The sequence below is a fragment of the Ranitomeya imitator genome, chromosome 2, assembly GCF_032444005.1.
Source record: "Ranitomeya imitator isolate aRanImi1 chromosome 2, aRanImi1.pri, whole genome shotgun sequence".
Taxonomy (NCBI): Eukaryota; Metazoa; Chordata; class Amphibia; order Anura; family Dendrobatidae; genus Ranitomeya; species Ranitomeya imitator.
Window position 1 is genome coordinate 342145130 of NC_091283.1, and position 25744 is coordinate 342170873.

The 25744-nt window shown below is 46.3% G+C and overlaps 2 protein-coding genes across 3 annotated transcripts in view; one reads left to right on the forward strand and one right to left on the reverse strand.

The window, feature by feature from the left end:
- Positions 1-21354, reverse strand: part of LOC138663691 (zinc finger protein 391-like) — a 37580-nt gene extending 16226 nt beyond the window's left edge. The window contains exon 1 of one of the 2 annotated variants that reach the window (XM_069749988.1): positions 21018-21354. The gene's annotated coding sequence lies outside the window, so the exon portion shown is untranslated. The remainder of the gene's footprint in view (positions 1-21017) is intronic. The other variant, XM_069749987.1, reaches the window with a different exon arrangement.
- The window catches only part of LOC138666512 (zinc finger protein 721-like), a 620944-nt gene that overhangs the window by 472284 nt on the left and 122916 nt on the right, over positions 1-25744 (forward strand). The gene's annotated exons all lie outside the window — the stretch shown is intronic.

Below are 25744 nucleotides of genomic sequence, written 5' to 3' on the forward strand. Positions count from 1 at the left end.
GACACTTGTACTTTGAGCGTTACAAGTTGAGCGTTACCGTAGTTGTAAACCCGCCTGTAAAAACTCTAAAATAGTACCTACAGGAGCCTTGTCCCCCAAAGGTTGCCCTGAAAAATCCAGAAACTTTTTCCATGTTCTACCATATATCCTCGATGTGACTGGCTTTCTACTTTTCAACAAGGTGGAGACTAACCCTGGTGAAAACCCCTGCCTACTCAATAATGCCCTCTCAAATTCCATGCTGCAAGATGGAAGCCCTTCACTTGAGAGTGGCATATTGGACCCTGAGTAAGCAGGTCCGGAATTCCTGGCAGAATCCATGGATCGGTTATTGACATTTGTTTCAGGAGGGAAAACCAAGGTCTTTTTGGCCAAAATGGAGCAATCAAAATTACTCTCGCCTGCTCCATTCTGATCTTCCTTACCACTGCCAGAATCATCGCTATCGGTTGAAACACATGCGCGAGACTGAATTTCCATTGTATTTGAAGAGCATCCACCGCGAAGGGCTCTTTCGGGTCTAACGAACAGAATTTCTCTACTTTCTTGTTGTTTAGGGTAGCAAATAAATCTATTACAGGTAAGCCCCAAGCCTGCACTATCTGTTGAAACACCTGGGGATCCAAAGACCACTCTCCCTGTCTCAGTGTCTTGCGACTTAGGTAGTCTGCCTTCGTATTCTCGGCTCCCCTTATGTGGAGAGCCGAGAGGGATAGTAGGTGGCGCTCCGCTAGTTGTAGGAGGACAGACGCTGACTTCATCAGGGAAGGGGATCTTGTCCCCCCTTGGTGGTTGATATACGCAACTATTGTGAATTCTGCTCTTGGGCTCCCTCCGATGGTTGTTCTTTATGGTAATGTAGTTATTCCTGAGCAGCAGTCTTGGACAGGTGTTTCTGTTAATTGCAATTCTGACTGGGGTATTTAGCTGTGCAGGACTCATTAGTCCTTGCCAGTAGTCAATATTCCTTTGGAAGTGTTGGTCCTCTGCCTGGCCTCTCCTGCTTGCTGCCATTTCAGCAAAGATAAGTGTTTGCTTCATTTTTTTAGACACACGGCTGTGTGTTTATTTTCTGTGCTGTTCTTGTTTCTATTTTGTTCCTGCTAGACTGGGCCTGATGTTTTCTCAGTCTAGTTGGATTCGCTGGAGTCGCAGATATACTCTCCACATCTTTAGTTAGGTGGTGGAGTTTTTGTATTTTTCTGCTGTGGATATTTTGTAGTGTTTTATGCTGACCGCATAGTATCCTGTACTATTCTTTCCTATCTAGGTAGAAGTGGTCTCCTTTGCTTATCCCTGTTTTCTGTCTGCGTGTGTCTTTTCCTCTCCTACTCACAGTCATTATTTGTGGGGGGCTACCTATCCTTTGGGGATCTACTCTGAGGCAAAAGAGTTTTCCTATTTCCATCTTTAGGGATATTTAGTCCGTAGGCTGTGTCGAGGTGTCTAGGTCTGGTTAGGCACACCCCACGGCTACTTCTAGTTGCGGTGATAGGATCAGGGTTTGCGGTCAGTAAAGTTACCACTGCTCCAGCGAAGGTCATTACATGCTGCTCCAAGGCCACCTGATCATAACAGTACTACTGGCCAACAATGAGTTTATTGCATCTCAGAAGAAGGGAGGAAAGTTCTTGAGCCATTTTTTTTTCTCCAGTCTGTTTTGTCTTCTCCTCCCTCTTTCTCTCTGGGTGGCTGAAGAGCCTTGTGCTAGCATGAATGTTCAGGAATTAGCTTCTTGTATAGACCAGCTGGCTGCTAGAGTACAGGATATTTCTGATTACATTGTTCAGACTCCTGCTTTAGAACCGAAGATACCTACTCCTGATTTGTTTTTTGGTGACAGGTCCAAATTTTTGAGTTTTAAAAACAACTGTAAACTGTTTTTTGCATTGAAACCTCGATCCTCCGGTGATTCCATTCAACAAGTTAAAATCATCATTTCCCTGCTGCGCGGTGATCCACAGGATTGGGCATTTTCCCTGGAATCTGGGGATCCTGCTTTGCTTAATGTAGACTCCTTCTTTCAGGCGTTAGGATTACTGTATGATGAACCTAATTCGGTGGATCAAGCTGAGAAGACCTTATTGGCCCTGTCTCAGGGTCAAGAGGCGGCAGAATTGTATTGTCAGAAATTCAGAAAACGGTCTGTATTGACTAAATGAAATAATGATGCTTTGGCAGCAATTTTCAGAAAGGGTCTTTCTGAATCCGTTAAAGATGTTATGGTGGGGTTTCCCACACCCTCCAATCTGAGTGATTCTATGTCTCTGGCCATTCAGATTGATCGGGGCTTGCGGGAGCGCAGAACTGTGCGCGCTATGGCGTTTATCCTCAGAGCAAATTCCTGAGCCTATGCAGTGTGATAGGATTCTGTCTAAAACAGATCGACAAGGTTTCAGACATCTCAATAGGTTGTGTTATTATTGTGGCGACGCTTCCCATGTCATTTCTGTCTGCCCTAAGCGGACCAAGAGGATCGCCAGTTCATTTACCATCAGTACTATACAACCTAAATTTCTGTTATCTGTGTCTTTGATCTGTTCATTGTCATCATTATCTGTCATGGCGTTTGTGGATTCAGGCGCTGCCTTGAACTTAATGGACTTTGACTTTGCCAGGCGTTGTGGTTTCCCCTTGCAGCCTTTGCAGAACCCTATTCCTTTAAGGGGCATTGATGCTACACCCTTGGCTAAAAATAAGCCCCAGTTTTGGACACAGGTGACCATGCGCATGGCGCCAGCCCATCAGGAAGATTGTCGATTTCTGGTGTTGCATAATTTGGATGATGCTATCGTGCTGGGTTTTCCATGGTTGCAGGTACATAATCCTGTTTTGGATTGGAAGTCCATGTCTGTGACTAGTTGGGGTTGTCAGGGGGTTCATAATGATGTTCCTCTGATGTCTATCGCCCCTTCTACCTCTTCTGAAATTCCGGAGTTTTTGTTTGATTTTCAGGATGTATTCGATGAGCCCTAGTCCAGTTTCCTTCCACCACACAGGGACTGCGATTGTGCTATTGACTTGATTCCAGGCTGTAAGTTTCCTAAGGGCCGACTTTTCAACCTGTCTGTACCTGAACATACCGCCATGCGGAGCTACATTAAGGAGTCTTTGGAGAAAGGGCATATTCGGCCATCTTCTTCACCGTTGGGAGCGGGGTTCTTTTTTGTTGCTAAAAAAGATGGTTCCTTGAGACCCTGTATAGATTATCGCCTCTTGAATAAGATCACGGTCAAGTTTCAATACCCTTTACCTTTGCTTTCCGATTTGTTTGCTAGGATTAAGGGAGCTAGTTGGTTTACTAAGATTGACCTTCGGGGGGCTTATAATCTTGTTCGTATTAAGCAGGGTGATGAATGGAAAACTGCGTTTAACAGGCTCGAGGGCCATTTTGAATACTTTGTGATGCCATTCGGACTCTCTAATGCTCCATCTGTTTTTCAGTCCTTCATGCATGATATCTTCCGGACTTATCTTGATAAATTCTTGATTGTATATTTGGACGATATTTTGATTTTTTCCGATGATTGGGAGTCTTATGTGCAGCAGGTCAGGATGGTATTTCAGATCCTTTGTGACAATGCCTTGTTTGTGAAAGGGTCCAAGTGTCTCTTTGGGGTGCAGAAGGTTTCCTTTTTGGGCTTTATTTTTTCTCCCTCGTCTATAGAGATGGATCCGGTTAAGGTTCAGGCCATCCATGATTGGATTCAGCCCACATCCGTGAAGAACCTTCAGAAATTTTGGGGTTTTGCAAATTTTTATCGCCGTTTCATTGCTAATTTTTCCAGCGTGGTTAAACCCTTGACTGATTTGACGAAGAAGGGCGCTGATGTGGCGAATTGGTCCTCTGCGGCTGTCTCTGCCTTTCAGGAACTTAAGCATCATTTTACTTCTGCTCCTGTGTTGCATCAACCGGATGTTTCTCTTCCGTTTCAGGTTGAGGTTGACGCTTCTGAGATTGGGGCAGGGGCTGTTTTGTCTCAGAGGGATCCTGTTGGTTCCTTAATGAAACAGTGTGCCTTCTTTTCCCGTAAGTTTTCAACTGCTGAACGCAATTATGATGTCGGCAATCGGGAGTTGTTGGCTATGAAGTGGGCGTTTGAGGAGGAGTGGCGACATTGGCTTGAGGGAGCTAAGCACCGTATTGTGGTCTTGACCAATCATAAGAATCTGATTTACCTCGAGTCTGCCAAACGGTTGAATCCTAGACAGGCTCGATGGTCCTTGTTTTTTTCTCGTTTTGATTTTGTGGTCTCGTACCTTCCGGGTTCTAAGAATATTAAGGCTGATGCCCTCTCTAGGAGTTTTTTGCCTGATTCTCCTGAGGTCTTGGAACCAGTCGGTATTAAGGAAGGGGTGGTCCTTTCTGCCGTTTCTCCTGATTTACGACGGGTTCTTCAGAAATTTCAGGCTGACAAACCTGATCGTTGTCCTGTGGGGAAGTTGTTTGTTCCTGACAGATGGACTAGTAGAGTGATTTCTGAGGTTCACTGTTCTGTGTTGGCTGGTCATCCTGGCATTTTTGGTACCAGAGACTTGGTTGGTAGGTCATTTTGGTGGCCTTCTTTATCGCGTGATGTGTGGTCTTTTGTGCAGTCCTGTGGGACTTGTGCGCGGGCCAAGCCTTGTTGCTCCCGTGCTAGCGGGTTGCTTTTGCCATTGCCGATCCCTGAGAGGCCCTGGACGCATATTTCTATGGATTTTATTTCCGATCTTCCAGTTTCCCAGAGAATGTCGGTTATCTGGGTTGTTTGTGACCGATTCTCTAAGATGGTTCATTTGGTGCCTTTGCCTAAATTGCCTTCGTCTTCTGATTTGGTTCCGTTGTTTTTTTCGGCATGTGGTCCGTTTGCGTGGTATTCCTGAGAATATTGTGTCCGACAGAGGTTCCCAGTTTGTTTCTAGGTTTTGGCGGGCCTTTTGTGCTAGGCTGGGCACTGATTTGTCTTTTTCTTCTGCATTTCATCCTCAGACAAATGGCCAGACCGAGCGTACTAATCAGACTTTGGAGACTTATTTGAGATGCTTTGTGTCTGCTGATCAGGATGATTGGGTGGCTTTTTTGCCATTGGCCGAGTTTGCCAGGCTAGTTCGGCTACTTTGGTTTCGCCTTTTTTTTGTAATTTTGGTTTTCATCCTCGTTTTTCTTCTGGGCAGGTTGAGTCTTCTGACTTTCCTGGTATGGATTCTGTGGTTGACAGGTTGCAGCAGATTTGGGCTCAGGTGGTGGACAATTTGGTGTTGTCTCAGGAGGAAGCTCAACGTTTTGCTAACCGACGTCGCTGTGCTGGTTCCCGGCTTCTGGTTGGGGATCTGGTTTGGTTATCTTCCCGTCATGTTCCTATGAAGGTTTCTTCTCCTAAGTTTAAGCCTCGGTTTATTGGTCCTTATAGGATTTCTGAGATTATTAATCCGGTGTCTTTTCGTCTGGCGCTTCCGGCCTCTTTTGCTATCCATAATGTCTTCCATAGATCTTTGTTGCGGAAATATGTGGAGCCCATTGTTCCCTCTGTTGATCCTCCGGCCCCTGTGTTGGTCGATGGGGAGTTGGAATATGTGGTTGAGAAGATTTTGGATTTTCGTTTTTCGAGGCGGAAGCTTCAGTACCTTGTCAAGTGGAAGGGTTATGGCCAGGAGGATAATTCTTGGGTTTCGGCCTCTGATGTCCATGCCGCTGATTTGGTTCGTGCCTTTCATCTTGCTCGTCCTGACTGGCCTGGGGGCTCTGGTGAGGGTTCGGTGACCCCTCCTCAAGGGGGGGTACTGTTGTGAATTCTGCTCTTGGGCTCCCTCCGGTGGTTGTTGATGGTAATGCAGTTATTCCTGAGCAGCAGTCTTGGACAGGTGTTTCTGTTAATTGCAATTCTGACTGGGGTATTTAGCTGTGCAGGACTCATTAGTCCTTGCCAGTAGTCAATGTTCCTTTGGAAGTGTTGGTCCTCTGCCTGGCCTCTCCTGCTTGCTGCCATTTCAGCAAAGATAAGTGTTTGCTTCATTTTTTTAGACACACGGCTGTGTGTTTATTTTCTGTGCTGTTCTTGTTTCTATTTTGTTCCTGCTAGACTGGGCCTGATGTTTTCTCAGTCTAGTTGGATTCGCTGGAGTCGCAGATATACAGGCCTTTCTAAAAAAATTAGCATATAGTGTTAAATTTCATTATTTACCATAATGTAATGATTACAATTAAACTTTCATATATTATAGATTCATTATCCACCAACTGAAATTTGTCAGGTCTTTTATTGTTTTAATACTGATGATTTTGGCATACAACTCCTGATAACCCAAAAAAACCTGTCTCAATAAATTAGCATATTTCACCCATCCAATCAAATAAAAGTGTTTTTTAATAACAAACAAAAAAACCATCAAATAATAATGTTCAGTTATGCACTCAATACTTGGTCGGGAATCCTTTGGCAGAAATGACTGCTTCAATGCGGCATGGCATGGAGGCAATCAGCCTGTGACACTGCTGAGATGTTATGGAGGCCCAGGATGCTTCAATAGCGGCCTTAAGCTCATCCAGAGTGTTGGGTCTTGCGTCTCTCAACTTTCTCTTCACAATATCCCACAGATTCTCTATCGGGTTCAGGTCAGGAGAGTTGGCAGGCCAATTGAGCACAGTAATACCATGGTCAGTAAACCATTTACCAGTGGTTTTGGCACTGTGAGCAGGTGCCAGGTCGTGCTGAAAAATGAAATCTTCATCTCCATAAAGCATTTCAGCCGATGGAAGCATGAAGTGCTCCAAAATCTCCTGATAGCTAGCTGCATTGACCCTGCCCTTGATGAAACACAGTGGACCAACACCAGCAGCTGACATGGCACCCCACACCATCACTGACTGTGGGTACTTGACACTGGACTTCAGGCATTTTGGCATTTCCTTCTCCCCAGTCTTCCTCCAGACTCTGGCACCTTGATTTCTGAATGACATGCAAAATTTGCTTTCATCAGAAAAAAGTACTTGGGACCACTTAGCAACAGTCCAGTGCTGCTTCTCTGTAGCCCAGGTCAGGCGCCTCTGCCACTGTTTATGGTTCAAAAGTGGCTTTACCTGGGGAATGCGGCACCTGTAGCCCATTTCCTGCACACGCCTGTGCACGGTGGCTCTGGATGTTTCCACACCAGACTCAGTCCACTGCTTCCTCAGGTTCCCCAAGGTCTGGAATCGGTCCTTCTCCACAATCTTCCTCAGGGTCCGGTCTCCTCTTCTCGTTGTACAGCGTTTTCTGCCACATTGTTTCCTTCCAACAGACTTACCATTGAGGTGCCTTGATACAGCACTCTGGGAACAGCCTATTTGTTGAGAAATTTCTTTCTGGGTCTTACCCTCTTGCTTGAGGGTGTCAATGATGGCCTTCTTGACATCTGTCAGGTCGCTAGTCTTACCCATGATGGGGGTTTTGAGTAATGAACCAGGCAGGGAGTTTATAAAAGCCTCAGGTATCTTTTGCATGTGTTTAGAGTTAATTAGTTGATTCAGAAGATTAGGGTAATAGGTCGTTTAGAGAACCTTTTCTTGATATGCTAATTTATTGAGACAGGTTTTTGGGGTTATCAGGAGTTGTATGCCAAAATCATCAGTATTAAAACAATAAAAGACCTGACAAATTTCAGTTGGTGGATAATGAATCTATAATATATGAAAGTTTAATTGTAATCATTACATTATGGTAAATAATGAAATTTAACACTATATGCTAATTTTTTGAGAAGGACATGTACTCTCCACATCTTTAGTTAGGTGGTGGAGTTTTTGTATTTTTCTGCTGTGGATATTTTGTAGTGTTTTATGCTGACCGCATAGTATCCTGTACTATTCTTTCCTATCTAGGTAGAAGTGGCCTCATTTGCTTATCCCTGTTTTCTGTCTGCGTGTGTCTTTTCCTCTCCTACTCACAGTCATTATTTGTGGGGGGCTACCTATCCTTTGGGGATCTACTTGAGGCAAGAGAGTTTTCCTATTTCCATCTTTAGGGATATTTAGTCCGTAGGCTGTGTCGAGGTGTCTAGGTCTGGTTAGGCACACCCCACGGCTACTTCTAGTTGCGGTGATAGGATCAGGGTTTGCGGTCAGTAAAGTTACCACTGCTCCAGCGAAGGTCATTACATGCTGCTCCAACGCCACCTGATCATAACACGCAACCTCTGCGTGATTGTCTGACATGACCCTGGTATGGTGACCCTGAAGGATGGGAAGGAAATGTTTTACAGCTCTCTCTACAGCCCATAACTCTCTTAAATTTGACGCCTGTTGTGATTCTAGTTGGGACCAGGATCCCTGAACTGAGAGAGTCCCTAAATGAGCCCCCCATCCTGTACCACTTGCGTCTGTTGTGATGATCTGCTCTATCGGAGTTATCCACTGGACCCCCGACGCCAAATGATCTCTTACGGCCAACCATTTTAGGGAATCCGTTACCTCTAATGAAAGGCGTAGCTTCCCTTCTAAATGCCCTTTTAACCACTTTTGTGCTGACAGGACCTCCCACTGTAACTGTCTTAGATGGAACTGTGCCCATCTTACTGCGGGTATACAGGACGTCAGAGAACCCAACAGGGACATTGCCTTTCTCAACGTCATTACGGGGTGATGAATTGCTGACTCCACAAGATTTTGAATTTTGACCAGCTTGTTTTCTGGTAGGAGACAAAGCTGATGCCTAGATCCAGAACTAAACCCAGAAAAGACTGAACTAGCTCTGGAGTCAACCTCGATTTGGTGAGATTTATTTTCCACCCCAACCGCTCTAGCGTTGCCGTGACCTCTTATATTTGTGCCAGGCAATGTGCTGCTGAGTTCCCTATTAAAAGGAAGTCGTCTAGATACGGAACTATAACCACGTTCTGAGAGCGGAGGAAGGACATGACCTCTGACATTAGCTTGGTAAAAATTCTTGGTGCTATTGACAGGCCGAATGGGAGGGCAGCGTATTGATAGTGCCTGAGACAACCTTGGACATAAACTACTACTCCTAGAAATTTTTGGTAATCCCGATGGATTGGGACGTGGTAGTAGGCGTCCTTTAAGTCTATGGCTGCTATGAAGCAACCTGGGAACAAGAGTTTTATCGCTGTATTCACAGACTCCATTTTGAAGGAGCAGTTTACTACCGACCGGTTTAGATTTTTTAAATTGACAATGGTTCTCAGTGACCCGTCCGGTTTTCGTATCAAGAAAAGAGGGGAGTAAAAACCTTTTCGCTGCTCTTCCCCCGGGACTTCTACCAGAACTCATTTTGATACCAGCTCCAATACCTCTGCTTCCAAGGCTAGCTGCTCCTCCGGGGTTTTTCTTTGGGGTGTTAAAACAAAAGTTTGTCGCGGTGGATAAACAAAATCTATTTTTAGGCCGTCTTTGATGACCTTCAGAGTCCAATGACTGGGGGAGATGTTTACCCAGGCTGGGAAAAAAGATGAAAGCCTTCCCCCCACCTCTGGCCTGGCATCATTGGGAGGGTTTTTTCGCCGATGTTGAGGGACCTTTAAACATATATCCAGATCCCTTCCTGTCTCTGGAGTCCCAATTCCTTCTATCTCCCGGGGGAACGGCCCCTACTAAATTTGCCCCTCCGAAAATAAGGCCTTCTAAAGTCCACAGGAAAGCGAGGAAATCCCTTTTTTCTATCTCCTGCTTTCTCCAAAATGTCTTCTAATTTTTGACCAAAAAGAAAATGGCCGTCACACGGTATAGAACAAAGTCTATTCTTTGAAGGTAAATCGCCCGGGCACCCCTTCAACCAGAGAGCACGTCTAGCCGCGTTGGATAAACTTGCCGCCCTAGCCGCCAGCCTTACGGAGTCTGCCGAAGAATCTGCTATAAAGGCTGCTGCTCCTTTAGCCATAGTTACATTGGTTAAAATTTCATCCCTTGGGGCTTTAGACTTCAATTGCTCCTCTATCTGCTGTAGCCAGACAATAAGGGAGCGTGAGACACAGGTCCCTGCAATTGCTGGTTTTAAACCCCCTGCGGTCGCTTCCCAGGTGTGTCTTAGGAACCCATCAGCTTTCTTATCTAAGGGATCCCTTAACACACCAGAGTCTTCTAAGGGAAGAGATAACTTTTTAGACGATCTAGCTACCGCACCATCAATTTTCGGAACTTTATCCCATGTTTCCGAATCTTTCTCCTCAAAGGGGTAACGTCTTTTAGAAGCCGAGGGTAGATTACCCGATTTTTCCAGCTTCCTCAATTCCTTTTCTATAAGGGCCTTTACTCTGAAATTAACTGGAAAGGTGCACTTTCTCTTCTCCTCTAGACCCCCGAACATTATGTCCTCCAGGGACTTGGCCGCTTTCTCATCTTTTAGGCCCATTGAAGCTCTAACGGCTTTTACTAGCTTGTCCGTGTTCTCGGTCAGAAAACACGGACGGCCTCCAACATCACTATCAGAAGAGGAGCCAGAGGACTTAGAGGAAGAGGAGCAGGAAGACAATGGTTCCTCCTGACATTCCTCGTCAGAAAGAGAAACCTCGGAAACAGAAACTAGTTCTGGGTTTTTACCACCCTTTTTCCTAAGGGCTGCTTTTACAGAGCATTCAACTTCTGCTCTGATTATTGCCCTAAGACTAGAGGCAAAGTCAGGGGTCTCTTCCTGGATAGTCTTTTGGAAACAATTGACACAAAGACTTTTCTGCCACTGGACTGCCAACGGAATTCTACAGAGGGCACATTCCTTATTCTTTGACTTGGAGCTAGCCTTCCTTGGCGCCTGCCAAGTAAACAGAAAATGTAGCCCATTACCGCCAGGGTGACATTCACGTAGATCACTCACCACCCGCTGACCATAAAGGGTACCGGATTCCGAGGCGGACTAGGAGCACGGGGAACGTTCCTCCTGGAGGCTGAAGAGTCCTGTGACGTCCGACTAGGACGATTGCCACTCCTTCCACTCGAGCGGCCATTTTTCTTAACACGTTGGTGAGCCGGTGCATCACCTGATAAGGGCTTTCGCTGCTGCTGCTGCAATGGCTGCTGCTGATCCATACGATCCTCCATCTCTGGAAGTCTGTATGAAGGTGAGCGACGTTCTGTGCAGCTACCCCCTTAATAAAGGGTCTTCCACAGTACTCCCCGTCTCTTCCGGTATCCATTTCGCTCCTCTCCCCCTCCTGTATACCGCCGGAAAGCCTGTAATGTTACCGGCGTTCGATCCATGGGCGCCGCCATCTTGGATCCGGCGCGCCGCTCTGACGTCACGCAGGCACGCCCATTTCCAACGTGTCTTGCGCTGAACGCCAGCCGCGCGCCCGGAAGTCGCCCAGCAGAGGGGGAGAGAGTGGCGTGGCAGACGCAGAATGGCCCCCAGAGTCCGGACTGCGCTGGACCGACGCCCGCACGTGCGCAAGAGCCCGGAGGATCTGCGGACGGCGCTACCATCAACCTGAAGGCCGGCATACAGGCGTCCTGCCTGCGCTTCCAGTGCCGGGACAGGAGTGGGTAAGTGGATCATCAATCAAAAATAAAAATACCGTCGTGGTTTCAGCACAAGGGTTCCCATCAGGACAGGAAACCCAACTGAAGCGAGGGAGAGGTACCACCCTTTTATTTCAGTAGGTTTCCTGTCCCGACTGGGCGGATCCCTCTCTCAGGTGTGCTGTCATGGGAGACTGGAAAATGTTCTTTTCGGGCATTTTCCCTTAGCCTTCCATATATTACATGAAAAACACCAAAGACACAGATGTTAAACTGTTACAAGATAAAATTTAGGATGGTGGTACTGTGGGAACAATATACTGTATGGGGGGCCCAGGAAAGGGACACTGTCCTATGAGAGTAATACATGTTTCCTTAGTTACTATTTTCACAGTTCATAAATAGCGTATGTAATGCTCCCGTCCAGACTGAAAGGCAGGAGCGAGGATTGTGGCCCCACTGTGCCACAAACCAGACTACCCTGGAGAGGCGTGACTAAGCAGCTACCTTGGTCTTCACTGGAGCCTCTAGTAGTGAGGTCAGGCTTGTGTAGCAGGTAGCTGCCAGGTACCACTCCAGGGGTTGTGTCTGGCAGTAGCAGCTGATCCCACAGGGGAACAGAAAACTAATGACAGGTGTGGGCAAGTACTGAGGGGCACTCTGGCAGGCAGGTGGGTGCAACTGGCAGGCAAGCGAGCAGGCACGGCCGGCACACCGGCAGGCAGGCGGGCACGGTTCAGACTGGAGGAACTGTAACCATTTCGGGTAGGGCAGGAACAAAGGTAGGTACAAGTGGGATATGGGATCAGGTAGGGACCAGTTCAGACTGGAGGGATAAAGGAACAAGTAGGAACCAGTTCAGACTACAGGGACAGAGACGCAGAATGCGGAACGGGAGCAGAGCAGAGCCGCAGGGTGTGGCACGGGAGCAGAGCCGCAGGGTGCGGAACGGGAGCAGAGCCGCAGGGTGCAGAACGGGAGCAGAGCCGCAGGGTGCAGAATGGGAGCAGAGCTGCAGGGTGCAGAACGCGAGCAGAGCCGCAGGGTGCGGAACGGGAGCAGAGCCGCAGGGTGTGGAACAGAAGCAGAGCCGCAGGGTGCGTAACGGGAGCAGAGAAGAGCCGCAGGGTGCGGAACGGGAGCAGGGCAGAGCTGCATGGTGCGGAATGGGAGCAGAGCCAAAGGGTGCAGACAAGGAGCAGAGCAGAGCCACATGATGTGGAACAGGAGCGGAGCCGCAGGGTGCGGAGTGGAAGTAGCAGGGCCACAGGATGTGGAACAGGAGCAGAGCAGAGTCGCAGGGTGCGGAACGGGAGCAGAGCAGAGCTGCAGGGTGCAGAGAGGGAGCAGACACAAGGATACAAACAGGTATAGGAAACGGACTTAGTACAGACAAGGATGGACACAGGAACAAGTTCAGGATAAAGGATTCAGGCCTGGGTATACAGCCTCCAGGGTGGCAGAAACAGGACACACAGGAAACAGGAACAGGCCTGGGTATACAACCTCCAGAGTGGCAAAAGCAAAAGCAGTAACAGGACAGGACCTGGGAACTCAGTAGCAGAAAGCAAACAGAGTTTGTTGCCCAGGCATCTCCCTATAGGTGGAGATGCCTTAAATACCCGATACCTCTTGGCAATAGGCTGGGGACAAATTAGGAGTGTGCACACTGTCTCTATAAGGCCTCTTTTCCACTTGCGAGAAACACGTCCGTGTCTCGCATATGAAAACCAAGCTTTGGCGCCGGCACTCCAGAGGGGAGCGTGCGGCCGCATAGCAACACATGGAGCCGCATGCTCCGCTCCCAAGTGCCGGCGCCAGAGCTTGGTTTTCACATGCGAGACACGGACGTGTTTCTCGCAAGTGGAAAAGAGGCCTAAGACTCAGGAAGTACCGGCGCCGCCGCCCTAAGCATACAGCCAGGAAGTATGCAGCAAGGACATGAGGTTCACAGCATGGAGCAGGCAGAGGACAGATCTCACAGCAAGGCCCGAAGTAGTGAGTAAGATGGGAGATGCGAAGCCATGCAGTGATGCCGGCAGGGATGTTACAGGATACATAGGGTCGTATGTATCTATCAGCAGAAAATACCGGATTACGTACCGGTAATGCTCTTTTATAGAGCCCACGACAGCACCCACTAGAGAGAGGGGATCCGCCCCTAGGAACAGGAAACCTACAGAGAGATAAAAGGGGCGGCCCCCCCCTCGCTCCTCAGTTGTTTTACAGAGAATAGGAGGAACCGCCGCCAAGTTTTAGTTAACAGGTTCAGGTATATACATATATACACATATTTACAACCTCATATTATATCTTTCTAATATTTACACCTCACCAAACAAGCACCATGTGCAACTATATACAGAAAAGGGAGGGATGTGAACGGGTGCCGTCGTGGGCTCTATAAAAGAGCATTACCGGTACGTAATCCGGTATTTTCTATTCGCCACGACAGCACCCACTAGAGAGAATTGCAGAGACTATAGACTGGGTGGGTTTACTGAGTCAAGGACCGATACACCAAAAGTTAGATCAGAAGCAGAGGATAGATCTAATCTATAATGCTTATAGAAGGTATTTGGTGAAGACCAAGTTGCAGCCTTACATATAAGGTCTATTGGCACATTCGCCCTTTCTGCCCAGGAAGTCGACAAGGCTCTTGTAGAGTGCGCTCCCACATGCATTGGAGGATCTTTCCCTCCAGCTTTATACGCCAAGATTATGGCCTCTCTGATCCAGCGAGATAATGTGTTCTTTGTGACTCCGGCACCCTTGGTTTTACCCTGGAAAGACACAAAGAGAGCCCTACTCTTCCTCCAGTCCCTAGTTCTCTCTAAATAGGCTAGGACAGACCTTTTTACATCTAGGGTGTGAAGTCTTTCTTCTTCTGGAGTTGAGTGGTTCTCATAAAAGGTGGGTAACAAGATCTCCTGGGATCTATGAAAGGTAGAAGCCACCTTAGGGAGATAACAAGGATCTGTTTTTAAAAGTATCCTATCTGATGTTACCGTTAAAAAGGGAGGATCTATAGATAATGCATGGAGATCGCTCACTCTTCTGGCAGAGACTAATGCCACTAGCAAAACAGTCTTCAAAGAAATGTTCTTTAGTGAGGCTGTATGGAGAGGCTCAAAAGGTGGTTGTGTTAATGCATTCAAAACTATCGAAAGATCCCACTGAGGAACCCGAGGAATGTTAATTGGTTTTGATCTTTCACAAGCGGATATAAACCGGGATATCCATTAATTTCCTGCAATGTCATGATTAAAAAGAGCTCCTAATGCTGAAACCTGCACCTTCAGAGTGCTCACGGAGAGCCCTAATTCCAGCCCTTTTTGTAGAAATTCTAATATTTGAAATATAGGAATCTCAGAGGAAAATTGTGTAGTATGAAATTGAAGGAATTTCCTCCAAATTCTAACATAAATCCTGGTAGTTGAAGGTTTTCTGCTCTTCATAAGAGTATCGATTAACCCATTAGAAAACCCCCTGAGATTTAGTAACCGCCTCTCAAACTCCAGGCAGTTAAGTTCATGCCCTTTGCCTGAGGATGGAGGAATGGACCCTGAGAGAGCAGGTCCTTGGACTGAGGCAGAATCCATGGATCTGACACTGACATCGCCCTCAGCCATGAGAACCATGGCCTCTTGGGCCAAAATGGGGCTATCAACAGAACTTTTGCGCCCTCCTCCCTTATTTTTCTTATTACTATAGGTAATAGATTCCATGGAGGGAAAGCATAGGCCAGATCGAATGTCCATGGCGTCTGGAGGGCATCGAGTATGTCTGGCTTGTCCTCCCTGTTTAGAGAGGCAAACATCTTGACTTGACGGTTGGCTCTTGTGGCAAACAAGTCTATTTGAGGAACACCCCATCGAGCTGTTATTGCCTTGAAAATCTTCCTGCTCAGCATCCATTCCCCTTGATGAAGAGTATGACGGCTCAGGAAATCGGCACGAAAGTTGTCTGTGCCTCTGATGTGTACTGCCGATAGTGATAGTAGATGACCTTCGGCTAATTCCATGATGTCTGATGCCACCTCCCTGAGTTTGTCCGACCTTGTACCTCCCTGATGGTTCAGATACGCCACCGCAGTGGTGTTGTCGGAGAATACTCTTGTATGAGAGCCGCTGAGCTGGGGAAGAAAGTGGAGAAGGGAGTAATATACCGCCCTCAACTCCTTGACATTCGAGGAATTATTAAGATCTGAGCTGGACCAAAGATCCTGAACCCATTGATCCTGAAAATGTGCCCCCCAGCCTTCAGGACTAGCATCTGTGGTCACAACACTAGAAGGAGTGATTACCCATAGAACCCCCTTTGAAAGATTATTCTGATCCAACCACCACCTAAGGGAGTGTAATACTTCCGATGTTAGAAAAACTGTTCTATCCAGACATCCTCTATTCTTAATGTCCTCCTCCAATACAAATTTTTGTAGCTGCCTAGTATGGAACTGTGCCCACTGTACCACAGGAATGCACGATGTTAGAGAGCCTAGCAATGACATGACCTGTCTTAGTGACATACTACGTCTTTTTATTGCTGAGGACACCTTATCAACTATGGAGAATTTCTTATCCTCAGGCAGTTTACAAATCTGGTCAACGGAATCCAGAAGGAGCCCAAGGAATCTTTGACACGTTACAGGCTGAAGTCTAGATTTTTCCCAATTAACTAGCCAACCCAGGGATTGTAAGGATATGACTACTTCCCGTAATCTCTGCTCACACTGTAGGGGGCTCTTTCCTACAATCAACAGGTCATCTAGATATGGAATGACCAAAGTATCCTTTACCCGTAAAAAGGACATTACTTCTGATAGTAACTTAGTAAAAATCCTTGGGGCCATAGATAACCCGAAGGGCATTGCTCTATATTGTAAATGACGAATTTGCCCCTCTATACAAACTCCTACCCGAAGAAATTGTTGGTGTGAATTATGAATGGGAATATGGTAGTAAGCATCTTTTAGATCCAATACTACCATGTAACAATTTGGAAATAGATTTTTTATAGCTGAACGAATGGATTCCATTTTGAATGTTTTAGGTTTTATAAAGGAATTCAGCTTCCTCAAATTGATTATAGTTCTGAAAGAGCCATCCGGCTTACTAATCAGGAACAAGGGAGAGTAAAAACCTCTCCCTATCTGAGAAGATGGAACCTCTACTAGGACATGTTTGCGTAGGAGGGTTTTAACCTCGGTTTCAAGTGCCTCTTGCTGAGGCTTGGATCTTAAGGTGGTAAGAAGGAAAGAATCCGGAGGAGTTTTAATAAAGTCTAGTGTGAGGCCTGAGGATGTTAATTTAATAGCCCATTGATTAGTTGTTATTTCTTTCCATTGATGACTGAATTGTTTTAGTCTTCCCCCCACCGGAGAAATATCACTGATGGAATTTATCGGTTGGCTTGAAGGGGCGTTTATTAAACAGATTTCCTTTTTGTTTGAAATCCTTATTATTCCACCTGTCTCTGAAGCCTCCCTTTCTTCCGAATGGTGGCTTCCTGAACGCCCTTCTGTAAGACGGAATAAAGGGATTAGGGAATCCTTTCTTCCTCTCGCCCGCCTTAGTGAGAATATCATCAAGGACTGTGCCAAACAGGTACTCACCCTGACAGGGTATGGAACATAATTTGGATCTTGACTGGGCATCCCCCTTCCAGTTTTTTAACCATAAAGCCCGCCGAGCCGTATTAGCGAGATTAGCTGTCCTGGCCGCCAGGCGGAGGGAATCAATTGAGGCATCTGAAATAAAAGCCGCAGCACCTTTAATCAAAGGGATAGATGCCCTTAATTTTTCTCTAGATACGCCACTTTTAATCTTCTGATCCAGCTGATCCAGCCAGACTAGCATTGATCTGCCAGTACATGTGGCTGAAATAGCCGGCTTGAATGCCGTGACACAGGCCTCCCACGATTTTTTAAGGAGTGCGTCTGATTTCCGGTCCATAGGATCTGATAAGGAACCTGCATCCTCTACTGGTAAGGAGAAACGGCGAGATGTAGACGCAACTTCCGCATCGACTTTTGGTATCTTGGCCCAGGTATTCAAATCCTCATCATCAAAGGGGTAGCGCCTCTTACAGGATATTGGGACCAACCCCTTTTGACCTCTACTCCATTCTTTTTTAACGAGATCTTTTATGGCCTGATTTATTGGAAATACGTGGCCTTTCTTCTGAGAAAGACCAGCGAACATAACTTCTTGTGGCGTCTGGGGTTCTTTTGATTCAGACACCCCCATCGTATTTCTCACTGATTTTACTAGGTTGTTTATGCCCTCAGTTGGAAAACAGACGAAGTCCTCTTCCTCTGAGGAATTAGATTGCTGAGAAATATCAGAGTCGACCTCCCCACTCTCCGCTGATGTGTCAGCTCTAGGAGAGGATGTTTTCCTCCTTCGTTTCTCCATATTTACTGAAGAAGTAGAACCACCTCCCAACGACTGGAGTTCTTCCCGAATTATGAGACGTATCTCATTCATTTTAACCGATTCCTCCTGCCGTAAGGTGTTGTCTATACATGCCTGACACAGACTTTTAAGATAGGAGTCAGGCAGGGGTTCGGTACATATGGCACATTGTTTGTGCTTACTCTTCCCCGTCCTCTTTGCCTAGAAACAATATAAGCAAAGGAATCAATATAAGCTTCAGTGAAGCTATATACGCACTCACCCAGCGTAATATTTATACCGGCTGCGGAGATGCCTTAGCTTGGGGTGTGGAACGGGAGGATTTTCTTCCTGATTTATCAGTGGAGTCACTTATTTTAGAGTGTCCACTATTCCTTTTCCTGGCTTCACCACTAGGGACTAATGGCTCTTCCATAGGGTGCACCCTGACCTCCTCTTGGGACGACATAATGGCACACTGACTGCCTTAACTGACTACACTTTATAGTGTAGTAATGTACACACCCCTTGCTTTGTCTCCACTTTTTTTTTTTTTTTTACTTACAGATCCGGCGTTTAGAGTAATGGCACCACATGGGGGAATCCAATATGGCGGTTCCCCTGGAAATGACCTCCAACACCGTGCCCCGGAAGTTCCTCTCCATTTCCGGGACGCCGACGCTACTGCGCATGCGCCCGCGTCCTGTATGCCGGGAGACGCCGCTGCCTGCTGCATCCCACCATGTCACCTCTTACCTTGGAGGGACAGGAGGGCCTCGTATCGTGGAACCGTCTCACCGCTGCCCAGACGCACACCGGAGGACGTCGCACCAGGTACCCGCACTGTCGGCGTCTCCACAACGGTGTCCCAGCAGGGAGACCGTTGGATAACTTCAGGCTGCCTGTCAACCGCACCAGATGAGGGGGGAGCCCGCAGGATCATTCCCCCGACTCTGTCTACCTGCTTCTGGAACCCCTGCCGCTCAGCAGAGTCGTACAGGCGGTAGTCCAGGCAGGTCTTCCTCTTCCTATCCATAGAGTCTTCTCTGTGGGTCTCCATCTAGGAACAGGAAACCAACTGAGGAGCGAGGGGGGGCCGCCCCTTTTATCTCTCTGTAGGTTTCCTGTTCCTAGGGGCGGATCCCCTCTCTCTAGTGGGTGCTGTCGTGGCGAATAGAAAAAGATCAAAACCATTGTGATTCTTATAACGTGGCAACACAAAACCCCCTAAATATAAAATTTTATAACAACCCCACAATCTGTGACTCTTCAGGGAAAATCGCTCTCTCACCATTGGATTAGAGCTGATACTATGAAGCTAAAGGCTACTTTCACACTAGCGTTTTCTGCAATCCGTCACAATGCGTCGTTTTGCAGAAAAAACGCATCCTGCAAAAGTGCTTGCAGGATGCGTTTTTTCCCCATAGACTTGCATTGACGACGCAGCCACGTAGTATATTGCCCAGCCACGTAGTATATTGCCCAGTGACGTAGTATATTGCCCATTGACGTAGTATATTGTCCAGCCACGTAGTATATTGCCCAGACACGTAGTATATTGCCCAGTGACGTAGTATATTGCCCAGTGACGTAGTATATTGCCCAGTGACGTAGTATATTGCCCAGTCACGTAGTATATTGTCCAGCCACGTAGTATATTGCCCAGCCACGTAGTATATTGCCCAGCCACGTAGTATATTGCCCAGTCACGTAGTATATTGTCCAGCCACGTAGTATATTGCCCAGTGACGTAGTATATTGCCCAGTGACGTAGTATATTGCCTAGTCACCTAGTATATTGTCCAGTGACGTAGTATATTGCCTAGTCACCTAGTATATTGCCCAGACACGTAGTATATTGCCCAGTGACGTAGTATATTGCCCAGTCACGTAGTATATTGCCCAGTCACGTAGTATATTGCCCAGTCACGTAGTATATTGCCCAGCCACGTAGTATATTGCCCAGACACGTAGTATATTGCCCAGTGACGTAGTATATTGCCCAGTGATGTAGTATATTGCCCAGTCACGTAGTATATTGCCCAGTCACGTAGTATATTGCCCAGCCACGTAGTATATTGCCCAGACACGTAGTATATTGCCCAGTGACGTAGTATATTGCCCAGTGACGTAGTATATTGCCCAGCCACGTAGTATATTGCCCAGCCACGTAGTATATTGCCCAGTGACGTAGTATATTGCCCAGCCACGTAGTATATTGCCCAGACACGTAGTATATTGCCCAGTGACGTAGTATATTGCCCAGTGACGTAGTATATTGCCCAGCCACGTAGTATATTGCCCAGCCACGTAGTATATTGCCCAGTGACGTAGTATATTGCCCAGCGACGTAGTATATTGGCCAGTGACGTAGTATATTGCCCAGTGATGTAGTATATTGCGCAGCCACGTAGTATATTGCCCAGTCACGTAGTATATTGTGCAGCCACATAGTATAATGCTCAGTCACGTAGTATATCACACAGCGACGTAGTATACAGCACGGAGCCACGTAGTATATTGCCCAGCTACGTAGTATATTGCCCAGCCAGGTTTGTCACACGTGAAAAAATAAACATATACTCACCTTTCCAAAGGCCCCTTGTAGTCCACGGCAGCTTCCGGTCCCAGTGTTGGTATGGGCGCAGGACCTGTGATGACGTCGCGGTCACATGACCGTGACGTCATGGCGGGTCCTTCTGCCATATCTTTGCCACCGGAAACTGCAGCGGAAGATGGCGGCGGGCGGGAGCGGCTCAGCAGACTACAGAGGGTGAGTATAGCAGGTTTATTTTTTTTTAAAATTATTTTTAACATTACATTTTTTTAACTATTGATGCCGCATAGGCAGTGTCAATAGTAAAATGTTAGGGACACAGGGTTAATAGCGGCGGTAACGGAGTGCGTTAACTGCGGCATAACGCGGTCCATTACTGCCGGCATTAACCCTGTGTTAGCGATGACCGGAGGGGAGTATGCGGGCGACAGGCACTAACTGCGGGGAGTAGGGGGGCGGCCATTTTTTTCCGGACTGTGCCCGTCGCTGATTGGTCCCGGCAGCCATGACAGGCAGCTGGCGAGACCAATCATCGAATTAATAACCGTGACAGAAGGACAGATGGAAGTGACCTTTAGACACTTATATAGTAGATAGTTTCCCCCCAATTAGAAGGGACACCTGTGGATATTGTGGTCTTTACCTGCTACAGTTCTGGTGGGATTTACACGGTAAAGTGCTGGAATCACTTTCTCCCAAAGGGTTAAATGGCGTCGGTAACTTCAATGTCTCTCTATGAAGCTTCTTCTCTGAACTTTCTTCCTCTGTTTTCTGCCGTATTTCTATTACGCTCCGGAATCAGGAATGTATTAAGTCCAATAGAAACTGGGGAGAAAGAATCATTTCTAATTCTGTGTTTCCAGGGAATTGGCTGCGATATCCCCTGTGCAATATATTCCTAGTATTAATGCGCCAGTAATGGGGAATCTCCACATCCCTCCACCGCAGAGCCGCACTCCACAGATATGGCTTTACTGTGCGCACAGGACCTGTGATGAGGTCACAGGAGGGGAGGAGTCAGGGGTCACATGATCAGGGGCCTCAGTGAATGGTTGTGGTGATGTAATATAGGACTTACATTCACCGTGACTCGCGGTTCAGCAGTTTCATCCAATGATCTTCATTAAAACACCATGGAGATATAACCTCATGTAAAATTAAGGGAATTGAACTAGTTAACAAACCATTTGAAGGAAGAGCTCATTGGAGGATCCTCCTGAACGTCGTGGATTTATTCCCAACAGACCAGATCGCCTTTTTATCATTACATAGTAACATAGTAAGTGTACGTTAACATTAGCGTTTTGCGTGTTTGCGTCGGGCGCCGCAGCGGCGACGCATGCGTCATATTTAACATGGGGGGCGCATGGACATGCGTTGTGCTGCTTTGTGCGACACATGCGTGTTTTTTGCCGCAAGCGTTGGGCGCAGAAAACGCAACAAGTTGCATTTTTTTTGCGTCCAAATTTCGGCAAAAAAGGACGCATGCGTCGCAAAACGCAGCGTTTTAGCGTGCGTTTTGGTGCATTTTTATTTGCGTTGTGCGTTGCGTCGCCGACGCAGCGGCGCACAACGCAAATGTGAACGTAGCCTAACATAGTAAGGCCGAAAAAAGACATTTGTCCATCCAGTTCAGCCTATATTCCATCATAATAAATCCCCAGATCTACGTCCTTCTACAGAACCTAATAATTGTATGATACAATATTGTTCTGCTCCAGGAAGACATCCAGGCCTCTCTTGAACCCCTCGACTGAGTTCGCCATCACCACCTCCTCAGGCAAGCAATTCCAGATTCTCACTGCCCTAACAGTAAAGAATCCTCTTCTATGTTGGTGGAAAAACCTTCTCTCCGCCAGGCGCAAAGAATGCCCCCTTGTGCCCGTCACCTTCCTTGGTATAAACAGATCCTCAGCGAGATATTTGTATTGTCCCCTTATATACTTATACATGGTTATTAGATCGCCCCTCAGTCGTCTTTTTTCTAGACTAAATAATCCTAATTTCGCTAATCTATCTGAGTATTGTTGTTCTCCCATCCCCTTTATTAATTTTGTTGCCCTCCTTTGTACTCTCTCTAGTTCCATTATATCCTTCCTGAGCACCGTTGCCCAAAACTGGACACAGTACTCCATGTGCGGTCTAACTAGGGATTTGTACAGAGGCAGTATAATGCTCTCATCATGTGTATCCAGACCTCTTTTAATGCACCCCATGATCCTGTTTGCTTTGGCAGCTGCTGCCTGGCACTGGCTGCTCCAGGTAAGTTTATCATTAACTAGGATCCCCAAGTCCTTCTCCCTGTCAGATTTACCCAGTGGTTTCCCGTTCAGTGTGTAATGGTGATATTGATTCCTTCTTCCCATGTGTATAACCTTACATTTATCATTGTTAAACCTCATCTGCCACCTTTCAGCCCAAGTTTCCAACTTATCCAGATCCATCTGTAGCAGAATACTATCTTCTCTTGTATTAACTGCTTTACATAGTTTTGTATCATCTGCAAATATCGATAATTTACTGTGTAAACCTTCTACCAGATCATTAATGAATATGTTGAAGATAACCGGTCCCAATACCGACCCCTGCGGTACCCCACTGGTCACAGCGACCCAGTTAGAGACTATACCATTTATAACCACCCTCTGCTTTCTATCACTAAGCCAGTTACTGTTATGATCTGGTGGCCTAGGAGCAGCATGAGAAGAACTCTGGAGAAGGTGGTACCTGTACTGATCGCAAACCCTGAACTTAGCAGCGCAACTAGAAGTAGCCGTGGGGGTACCTAACACTCCCTAGACCCCTCGACACAGCCTAAGAACTAACTTCCCCTAAAGACAGAAACGGGAAAACTATCTTGCCTCAGAGAAAATCCCCAAAGGATAGACAGCCCCCCACAAATATTGACTGTGAGAGGAGAGGGAAATAACATACGCAGACATGAAATCAGGATTTAGCATAGGAGGCCATACTAGCTAAAAAGAAAGAATAGGACAGAGTACTATGCGGTCAGTATTAAAACACTAGAAAATATCCACCACAGAAAATACAAATCACCACATCTGACTAAAGACATGGAGGGTATATCTGCATCTCCAGAGACACAGCTTGGCTGCAAAAAATCCTTCACAGACAAAGCTGGACAAGACAAAACATGAAAATGCACTGAACTATATAAGGCCCACAGCATGTGGACAGCAAAAACAAAGCCAGGACTTATCTTTGTTGAAAAGCACAGCAAACAGGAGAGACCAGGTATGGATGTGAATCCTCCAAAAACAATGGACAACTGGCACTGACTAAAGGATCAAGCAGGACTAAATAGCTGAGTCCAAATTGCAAAAAGTGAACACACCTGATAAATGCTGCGACCCAGACCAAGCATTCTCATTTTGTGTACCAACCTCTTGTGCGGCACGGTATCAAACGCTTTGGAAAAATCGAGATATACCACGTCCAATGACTCACCGTGGTCCAGCCTATAGCTTACCTCTTCATAAAAACTGATTAGATTGGTTTGACAGGAGCGATTTCTCATAAACCCATGCTGATATGGAGTTAAACAGTTATTCTCATTGAGATAATCCAGAATAACATCCCTCAGAAACCCTTCAAATATTTTACCAACAATAGAGGTTAGACTTACTGGCCTATAATTTCCAGGTTCACTTTTAGAGCCCTTTTTGAATATTGGCACCACATTTGCTATGCGCCAGTCCTGCGAAACAGACCCCATCGCTATAGAATTATTAATAATAATAATAATCTTTATTTATATAGCGCCAACATATTCCGCAGCGCTTTACAGTTTAACAGTGTCAAACACAACAGTCATAAGTAACAACGTTAAAGGGAATCTGTCACCCCCAAAATTGTATATGAGATAAGCCCACCGCCATCAGGGGCTTATCTACAGCATTCTGTGACGCTGTAGATAAGCCCCGATGTAACCTGAAAGGGGAGAAATAAAGGTTATACTTGGGACCCGGACCGCAGCGGGACCGCCCCTGGGTGAGTATAATATAACCTTTATTTCTCATCTTTCAGGATACATTGGGGATTATCTATAGCATCACAGAATGCTGTAGATAAGCCCCTGATGGCGGTGGTCTTATCTCATATACAATTTTGAGGGTGACAGATTCCCTTTAACAATACAATAATTAAAGCAAAATAAGACCCCCTGCTCGTTAGAGCTTACACTCTACAATGAGGAGGGGGAGATACAAAGTACAGGTGTTTATTTACAATGATGTATTTACAATGATGGTCCAGCCATCTTCAGGGGGTGGAGGATAGATGGATATCATTATAACTAATTGTTTATCTTATATATTTTTTCATGCATCTTTTCTTTTACTTTTGGTAATTATTATCATCAGTGGTGGCTGATCATGCATCCTCTATGGGGCCCGTGATTTGGGGGGCTCTGTTCCAGCTCCGACACCTTCCCCTCACCGCCCTTAACCCCTTTACCCAGGAGGGTAGTTTGAACATTAATGACAACTGTCACTTTATGAGGTTAAAACTCTGGAACGCGTCAACGGATCCCGGTGATTCTGAGATTATTTTCTCATGACATATTGTACTTCATGTTTGTGGTAAAATTTATTCGATATGATTTGTGTTATTTGTGACAAAAATGGAAATTTGGCAAAAAGTTTGAAAATGTTGCAATTTTCAAAATTTTAATTCTCATACCCTTAAACCACAGAGATATGTCACACAAAATACTTATTGAGTAACATTTCCCACATGTCTACTTTACATCGGACGATTTCCGAGACTTAAGTTATGCTTCTATAGTTTCTATGTGTTGTATTTACTTGCTTTGCATAATCTATTCTCGCATGTGCTCTGCTGCCACCTAATGGCCTTTTCTGTATAGCAGCCAGTAATTCATTGATTCTTATGGTTTGCCTTCCACTTCCAGTTCAAGGGTCACATCTTCTTCCTCCTGGCAGTCATTTCATTTTCTAATTTCACTTGCTGTGAGAGGACTGTCTTGAACCGGGATCAGGAAGGCATCAGTTTTTTTTACCACTTTGTTTTTTTACACCTGCATTTCTGGAGAAGTTACTGTATTACCATCATACGCTGTATGTTCAGACTTCCCAAAATAAACAAGTCTGGATTGCACAATCTGATATGCAACATCTCTCCGGACGCTGAACAGCATTGGTCCTGTCTGCTCTGCGTTGATTAAACAGGAGGTAGGAACCTCTCACAGCCACTGTTAAAGGGAACCTGTCACCTGAATTTGGCGGGACCGGTTTTCGGTCATATGGGCAGAGTTTTCAGGTGTTTGATTCACCCTTTCCTTACCCGCTGGCTGCATGCTGGCTGCAATATTGGATTGAAGTTCATTCT